The sequence below is a fragment of the Lucilia cuprina genome, chromosome 4, assembly GCF_022045245.1.
Source record: "Lucilia cuprina isolate Lc7/37 chromosome 4, ASM2204524v1, whole genome shotgun sequence".
Taxonomy (NCBI): domain Eukaryota; kingdom Metazoa; phylum Arthropoda; class Insecta; order Diptera; family Calliphoridae; genus Lucilia; species Lucilia cuprina.
In genome coordinates, this window is record NC_060952.1 from 5,911,606 (window position 1) to 5,920,206 (window position 8,601).

Below are 8,601 nucleotides of genomic sequence, written 5' to 3' on the forward strand. Positions count from 1 at the left end.
GATGGACAGCTGTATGGGGACAGCCAAACAGTTATATAAACTCAAGTGAAGTCGAGTTGAGTTGAGTCAATCAGTTGTGTATCATAAGATAAGTTAAAGATGGTGTTTAAGATTGCACGAGTGTGAGAGTTGTTATCTTTGTTCTAAATAATATTTTGTTACAATTACGAAAACTATACATTTGTACGTGGTTTGTTTCTTCATGCTATTGTGGTGGTTGTAGTTGTATATGAAAAACATACACTACTTCAATTACACTTAGATCCTTTCATAAAATGACGTGAATTTAAAAACTTAAATGAAATGTAGATCCTTAAAAATCGCTTTATTTGCACAATTAACAAAAAACTGTGATCACTAATAGTTAAATAAAAAATTTTCACAGATTAAGTATTCTGTAAATTTTATTTTAAAATCAAATTGATATTTTCCCTACGACTTCGGTTAAATCCTTAACAATAACCACACCTTTTATTGAATAAAATAATACAAAATTTCCGTTTTGTACAAAAGATTTTTTATTGTATTTAAGTAGAGGTGTTTGAGTGTTTGATAAAATTATAGAAGAGAAGTTAAGGAATGGTTGTAAGCTTTAAGGAGTTTTGTACTTTGTGTATTTGCGTGCAAGTGAGTTCTATTGCAGAAGTACATAAATATGAATATGCTGTTGCTGTTTAGCACTTTTCCTTGTATACTGTTGAAAACACTCTATTTATCTTGCTAACAAAAAGAAATCTTTTACATACATATGTATGTCTGTAGATAAAAGTCCAGAACCCTAGCTTAATAACCCAATGATTAATTTTTAATATTATTTAGGCATATTTAAAGCAAAGCTTTGATGATAGACTTTGAAAATAGCCTTAAATAAAGCTGAAATTAAGAAAAAAAAACAAATCTGTTATTACTTTAAGTTTTCTTAAAAAAAATAGAAATTCTAGAAATGAACTAGAATTGAACTAGAGCTGAACTAGAGCTGAACTAGAGCTGAACTAGAGCTGAACTAGAGCTGAACTAGAACTGAACTAGAACTGAACTAGAACTGAACTAGAACTGAACTAGAACTGAACTAGAACTGAACTAGAACTGAACTAGAACTGAACTAGAATTGAACTGAACTAGAACTGAACTAGAACTGAACTAGAACTGAACTAGAACAGAACTAGAATTGAACTAGAACTGAACTAGAACTGAACAAGAACTGCAAAATAGTTTTATATATAAATGTTAATTTCAAAGCTTAACTTAAATAAATTCCATTATTTAAGATAACGTTGCGTATAATTATTATTTAACTTAATTGTGTATATAAATGCTCATACGCCACAATGCTTTACTTTGAATTTTTATCTGTTGTAACAAAATTCTGTAAAAACTTTAACTTTAGCCAGAATTCAATTGTCAATATTTAAAGTTATATATATTTTATTTTATTTCAACTAAATAATGTTCAAACTTACTTTGACGCGTCTCACTTCAGCGGCACACAAACGCAAGGTATCATCATCTGGTGCAGCAATGCCAAGCAGCTGGGAGCAATAGGAAATACGTTCATGTTGTGCAGTGAAGCATTCCATTTTCAAACAAACTTCATCGCATAGACTATAAACTTCTGAACAAGGCGTTTGAAAAAACTTTAAGAAGATGGCAAAAGAAGTAATGTTTTAATAAATTTATTTTCTTCATCCTTTATTACACCCTACAGCATAACCATAAACAAAGAAACTCACCGCCATTTTTTGGAATTTCTTAGCAAATATTTGCAAATGACACATGTACAACATGATTATGGCTGATACTCTTTGCTGCTGATGCCTTTTTGTATCTTGCAGAGCCTCTGACTTTGTGACTGCTTGTGCCTTAAGATGTTGCCACTGCACCGGCAACTGATCAATATTGCGCACTAATTGCCCATCATATTGAACATTGTATATCTTTAGTAGTTGCATCATTTCCTTGAGTGGCTTAAATAGATTATCAGCGTAAGCTTCACGTTGTTTAATTTGAGCCATCACTTCAAGCACTTGCAGCAAAGTGCGAAAATCATTACGTGCAACATGAAGTTGCAGTAATTCAAAGCCGTTTTTAATGAATTTGTTAAATTTCTTTTATAAGTGATCGAAAAAGAAAGGGAAGTTGTAAACTATTAATGAGGGAAAAACTTAATTATGTGTAAGTACAAGTGAGGGAATTAAAGGTTAAAAAAAATACATTGGTTTAATTGTAAGAGGGAAAATTTTTAAAATTGGAAATGAAAATACATATGTAAAAATAATTATTTTCATGACGTTGAAAAACATTCTTTAAAAATTTGTTGGTTTTAACTGTTGGTTTGTAACTTACTTCCAGTGTAGTTTCCACATAACGAAGAAGCCTTTTCTTAAAATATTGTGACCATTTGCAAGTCATATTTAGCAATGTATATTTTAAGGGTTTAATATCAATTGACAACCACCCATTAATGTTGTGAAAATCATTCCGTTGCTCAATGACATCGTGAAGTTGGCTGTAACGCTCAATCTAGATAAAAAATATAACATATGTTAATAACTTAATACTTTCTAAAACTTACTACATGTCTATTTATAATACTGGTATCAAAAAAGTACTTTTTTAATTAAATTTTATTAAAATAAAAATTAATATCATTTGACATCTTAAGTCTCAGATTGTCTTCCATATGAAATTCTGTCTTTAAATTGGTCAAAGCGAAATAAAGATAGAAACCAAAGGACATCACAAAACCTCAAATAAACACAATAATAAGATATATGACTGCTTAAAAGCCAAAATAAAGATTTTATCTTTGTATTGAAATATTTATGCAGAAATATAATGGTTACATTTTATTGCAAATACATACATATAAATATATGTATGGGTAAATACACATGGGAATATCTTCATACATTTATGTAGTATTTTCATATACATATAAAATATTTGCGGTTGAGGTTAAAGTTTTGTGGTTTTAGCCTATTAAACTTAAAGAAATTGGTTCATATATCATTGTGGCCCAGTCAAATGGTCAATTTAAATTCGTAATATTTTTTAGTTTTGTGTCGTTTTTTTTTTTTTGGTTAGAACTCAAAAGGCTTATAATGGGATTTAAAGTCAGTCAGCAGTTGAAGTTGTCGTTCTTAGATGTTGTTGTAATATAGTGGATTTACTTTGTTTTTTGTTGTTCATATGCATGTGTGTACTTATGTATATGTAAATGTGTGTACATAGATATGCAGTATTTCTTATGCAGCCCAACAAACATTTTAATACATTATTATTTCTCAAGAGTTTGTAAAAGACTTATTGAATATTTGAAAATAATATAACTTTCAATTAAATTACAATTGATCTCAAACAAATTTCAAGCAAAAATGGATAATCATTATATATTTCATTAAAGTATATGAAAGTAGTAGTATCTGAAAGTTCTATTTTCCTTTTAGTATTTTTGCTTGGTTATGTACATATTTGCGTCCCTTTTAAGCCTTTTGTTTTAAGTGAACACCAAACGCTTTTGGTCAAAATAATAGTAAAATATTGCAGACCATAAATTAAATAATAAACAACTTAAAGGAAACCAAAAGTTAACCAAATGACTTGAACAATTTTAATTTAATTTTCAGGTAGTGGTAATGGTGGTAAAAAATATTCAATTTCTAAAATAGTGAACAATTTTATTATGAATTTGTTTCAATAGGTCAATAAAATTTCATGTTATAGATATTGTAATTTAAATAAAAATTATTAAAAAAAACAGATTTGTCAACACAATGTTACATAACAAAGAGATGGTTTGAAGTGTTAAAACTAAAATTAACAATTTTTAAGTTCAATTCCAATTCATTTCTAGTTATGTTCTAGTTCTAACTCTATTTTAGTTCTACTACAGTTCTAGTTAAATTATGCTTTGTTTTGTATTAAAATCAAAGATTTATTTACACATACATAAATTTATTCATACTTCTTCACTATGTGTATATTTTAGTCAAGAAGTATGAGTTGAAATAAAAAAGTGTAAATTTTTGCAATATTTCTTGGTTTCTTGTTATTGTGTTGTTAATGTAGCTCCATTAGCTCCATATTAAATATAGACATAAGGATTACTTTACAAGGTTCAAATGATGCCAACTTTTCATATGAATGCAATCATATGCTGGCAGCTTTGTAACCGTGGCCCCTGTTAAGTATAGCTAAGAGCACAAGTTGAAATTGAGCTTAAACGAAATTGTAGGGGATTGTAGAGGCAAAACAGTGTTTTTGTTGTTCAGTTCAATTGTAATACAATACTTAAACGAGTACAAGTATGAATGTTACATAATAAAACAGTACAAGTGCCAAGTAACAGTAGTTTGGCCCTAAACGTTCAACATTTATCAAATGTTATTGGTCCCGTGGGTACAACTTGTGTGATTGTGGTCGCCTATATATATTTTAACTTTAAGCATATTTATAAGTCTATATGTATGTGTATGAATATGTATGTATTAAGTACTTGTGTTAGTAAATATGTATGATTTCTTTAATATATTATATGTACTTTGGTTATTATTGTTGCTGTTGAAATTTCTTGCAATATGTGGCAGTTTCATATAAAAGTTCCAAGATTGACCACAACTATAGTGGCAAAATATACTGTTTTGTACATACAACCACATAATAACAAATATATAAAAGAATGTAGTATGTCTACAGTAAATAACAAAAATAGTTTATTTAATACAAAATAATCAATTCGAATTAAGTGAAATGTATACGTATAAATATATACGGACTTGGGCGTATGAGTACTGCTTCAAAACAACTAAAATATCAAGTATACGTAAATTTCTCTTAATGTTATGTTACTTTGAATTCTTCTAGATCAGTTCTAGTTCAGTTCTAGTTCAGTTCTAGTTCAGTTCTAGTTCAGTTCTAGTTCAGTTCTAGTTCAGTTCTAGTTCAGTTCTAGTTCAGTTCTAGTTCAGTTCTAGTTCATTTCTAGTTCAGTTCTAGTTCAGTTCTAGTTCAGTTCTAGTTCAGTTCTAGTTCAGTTCTAGTTCAGTTCTAGTTCAGTTCTAGTTCAGTTCTAGTTCAGTTCTAGTTCAGTTCTAGTTCAGTTCTAGTTCAGTTCTAGTTCAGTTCTAGTTCAGTTCTAGTTCAGTTCTAGTTCAGTTCTAGTTCAGTTCTAGTTCAGTTCTAGTTCAGTTCTAGTTCAGTTCTAGTTCAGTTCTAGTTCAGTTCTAGTTCAGTTCTAGTTCAGTTCTAGTTCAGTTCTAGTTCAGTTCTAGTTCAGTTCTAGTTCAGTTCTAGTTCAGTCTAGTTCAGTTCTAGTTCAGTTCTAGTTCAGTTCTAGTTCAGTTCTAGTTCAGTTCTAGTTCAGTTCTAGTTCAGTTTCTAGTTCAGTTCTAGTTCAGTTCTAGTTCAGTTCTAGTTCAGTTCTAGTTCAGTTCTAGTTCAGTTTCTAGTTCTAGTTCAGTTCTAGTTTCAGTTCTAGTTCTAGTTTCAGTTCTAGTTCAGTTCTAGTTCAGTTCTAGTTCAGTTCTAGTTCAGTTCTAGTTCAGTTTAGTTCATTTCTAGTTCAGTTCTAGTTCAGTTCTAGTTCAGTTCTAGTTCAGTTCTAGTTCAGTTCTAGTTCAGTTCTAGTTCAGTTCTAGTTCAGTTCTAGTTCAGTTCTAGTTCAGTTCTAGTTCAGTTCTAGTTCAGTTCTAGTTCAGTTCTAGTTCAGTTCTAGTTCAGTTCTAGTTCAGTTCTAGTCAGTTCTAGTTCAGTTCTAGTTCAGTTCTAGTTCATTTCTAGTTCAGTTCTAGTTCATTCTAGTCAGTTTCAGTTCAGTTCTAGTTCAGTTCTAGTTCAGTTCTAGTTCAGTTCTAGTTCATTTCTAGTTCAGTTCTAGTTCAGTTCTAGTTCAGTTCTAGTTCAGTTCTAGTTCAGTTCTAGTTCAGTTCTAGTTCAGTTCTAGTTCAGTTCTAGTTCAGTTCTAGTTTCAGTTCTAGTTCAGTTCTAGTTCAGTTCTAGTTCAGTTCTAGTTCAGTTCTAGTTCAGTTCTAGTTCAGTTCTAGTTCAGTCTAGTTCAGTTCTAGTTTCAGTTCTAGTCAGTTCTAGTTCAGTTCTAGTTCAGTTCTAGTTCAGTTTCTAGTCAGTTCTAGTTCAGTTCTAGTTCAGTTCTAGTTCAGTTCTAGTTCAGTTCTAGTTCAGTTCTAGTTCAGTTCTAGTTCAGTTCTAGTTCAGTTCTAGTTCAGTTCTAGTTCAGTTCTAGTTCAGTTCTAGTTCGTTCAGTTCTAGTTCAGTTCTAGTTCAGTTCTAGTTCAGTTCTAGTTCAGTTCTAGTTCAGTTTCTAGTTCAGTTCTAGTTCAGTTCTAGTTCAGTTCTAGTTCAGTTCTAGTTCAGTTCTAGTTCAGTTCTAGTTCAGTTCTAGTTCAGTTCTAGTTCAGTTCTAGTTCAGTTCTAGTTCAGTTCTAGTTCAGTTCTAGTTCAGTTCTAGTTCAGTTCTAGTTCAGTTCTAGTTCAGTTCAGTTCAGTTCTAGTTCAGTTCTAGTTCAGTTCTAGTTCAGTTCTAGTTCAGTTCTAGTTCAGTTCTAGTTCAGTTCTAGTTCAGTTCTAGTTCAGTTCTAGTTCAGTTCTAGTTCAGTTCTAGTTCAGTTCTAGTTCAGTTCTAGTTCATTCTAGTTCAGTTCTAGTTCAGTTCTAGTTCAGTTCTAGTTCAGTTCTAGTTCAGTTCTAGTTCAGTTCTAGTTCTTCTAGTTCAGTTCTAGTTCAGTTCTAGTTCAGTTCTAGTTCAGTTCTAGTTTCAGTTCTAGTTCAGTTCTAGTTCAGTTCTAGTTCAGTTCTAGTTCAGTTCTAGTTCAGTTCTAGTTCAGTTCTAGTTCAGTTCTAGTTCAGTTCTAGTTCAGTTCTAGTTCAGTTCTAGTTCAGTTCTAGTTCAGTTCTAGTTCAGTTCTAGTTCAGTTCTAGTTCAGTTCTAGTTCAGTTCTAGTTCAGTTCTAGTTCAGTTCTAGTTTCAGTTCTAGTTCAGTTCTAGTTCAGTTCTAGTTCAGTTCTAGTTCAGTTCTAGTTCAGTTCTAGTTCAGTTCTAGTTCAGTTCTAGTTCAGTTCTAGTTCAGTTTCTAGTTCAGTTCTAGTTCAGTTCTAGTTCAGTTCTAGTTCAGTTCTAGTTCAGTTCTAGTTCAGTTCTAGTTCAGTTTCTAGTTCAGTTCTAGTTCAGTTCTAGTTCAGTTCTAGTTCAGTTCTAGTTCAGTTCTAGTTCAGTTCTAGTTCAGTTCTAGTTCAGTTCTAGTTCAGTCTAGTTCAGTTCTAGTTCAGTTCTAGTTCATTCTAGTTCAGTTCTAGTTCAGTTCTAGTTCAGTTCTAGTTCGTTCTAGTTCAGTTCTAGTTCAGTTCTAGTTCAGGTCTAGTCAGTTCTAGTTCAGTTCTAGTTCAGTTCTAGTTCAGTTTCTAGTTCAGTTCTAGTTCAGTTCTAGTTCAGTTCTAGTTCAGTTCTAGTTCAGTTCTAGTTCAGTTCTAGTTCAGTTCTAGTTCAGTTCTAGTTCAGTTCTAGTTCAGTTCTAGTTCAGTTCTAGTTTCAGTTCTAGTTCAGTTCTAGTTCAGTTCTAGTTCAGTTCTAGTTCAGTTCTAGTTCAGTTCTAGTTCAGTTCTAGTTCAGTTCTAGTTCAGTTCTAGTTCAGTTCTAGTTCAGTTCTAGTTCAGTTCTAGTTCAGTTCTAGTTCAGTTCTAGTTCAGTTCTAGTTCAGTTCTAGTTCAGTTCTAGTTCAGTTCTAGTTCAGTTCTAGTTCAGTTCTAGTTCAGTTCTAGTTCAGTTCTAGTTCAGTTCTAGTTCAGTTCTAGTTCAGTTCTAGTTCAGTTCTAGTTCAGTTCTAGTTCAGTTCTAGTTCTGTTCTAGTTCAGTTCTAGTTCAGTTCTAGTTCAGTTCTAGTTCTGTTCTAGTTCAGTTCTAGTTCAGTTCTAGTTCAGTTCTAGTTCAGTTCTAATTTAAATACTTCGTTATCTTAAATTTTGCTCTACACTGTTTCCGTTTGCATATAAACATTCATCCTATTCGTATTTCCTAAAGTATTGTTAATCTGTATGTATGAACCTGGAGTTGGAGTGAGTAAGTGTATTGTAATGTCTAAAAGTGACCACATGTGTGACCAAAATTGCTTTTGAGACAATCAAGCCTGCAAACGAAAAAAAGTCCAAAAATGATATGAGACCAAAAAAAAAAAAAAAATGAGAAGAAACATTTACCTCAGGTCAGTTATTCACAAAGAACAAAAACCTAAAAATTCAGTAGAATTGGATGCATATTGTTTATGTCTCTTTGTATTTAGACTCACATATTCATAGCCATACGTGTCAATGTGTACGTAGTAGTGTTCTACAATTTGTAATTTCTATTTCCTTTTGCTAGTTTATGAAGAACGAGAACAAATAAGAATAGTTAAGAAACAAAAGGCATGGCAACATTATATATGAGGAGCATAAACATTTTATGAGAATTTCAACTATAAATAACTGTGTAAAACATTTTTAGGCAAGTGCCAACAAAAATTATTGTTTTGAACTAAACTGATTTGATTTGACTTGGCTTAATCTCACTCTGACCGGGAGGATAAATTTCGTTGAATCAGCAGTTGTAAAACG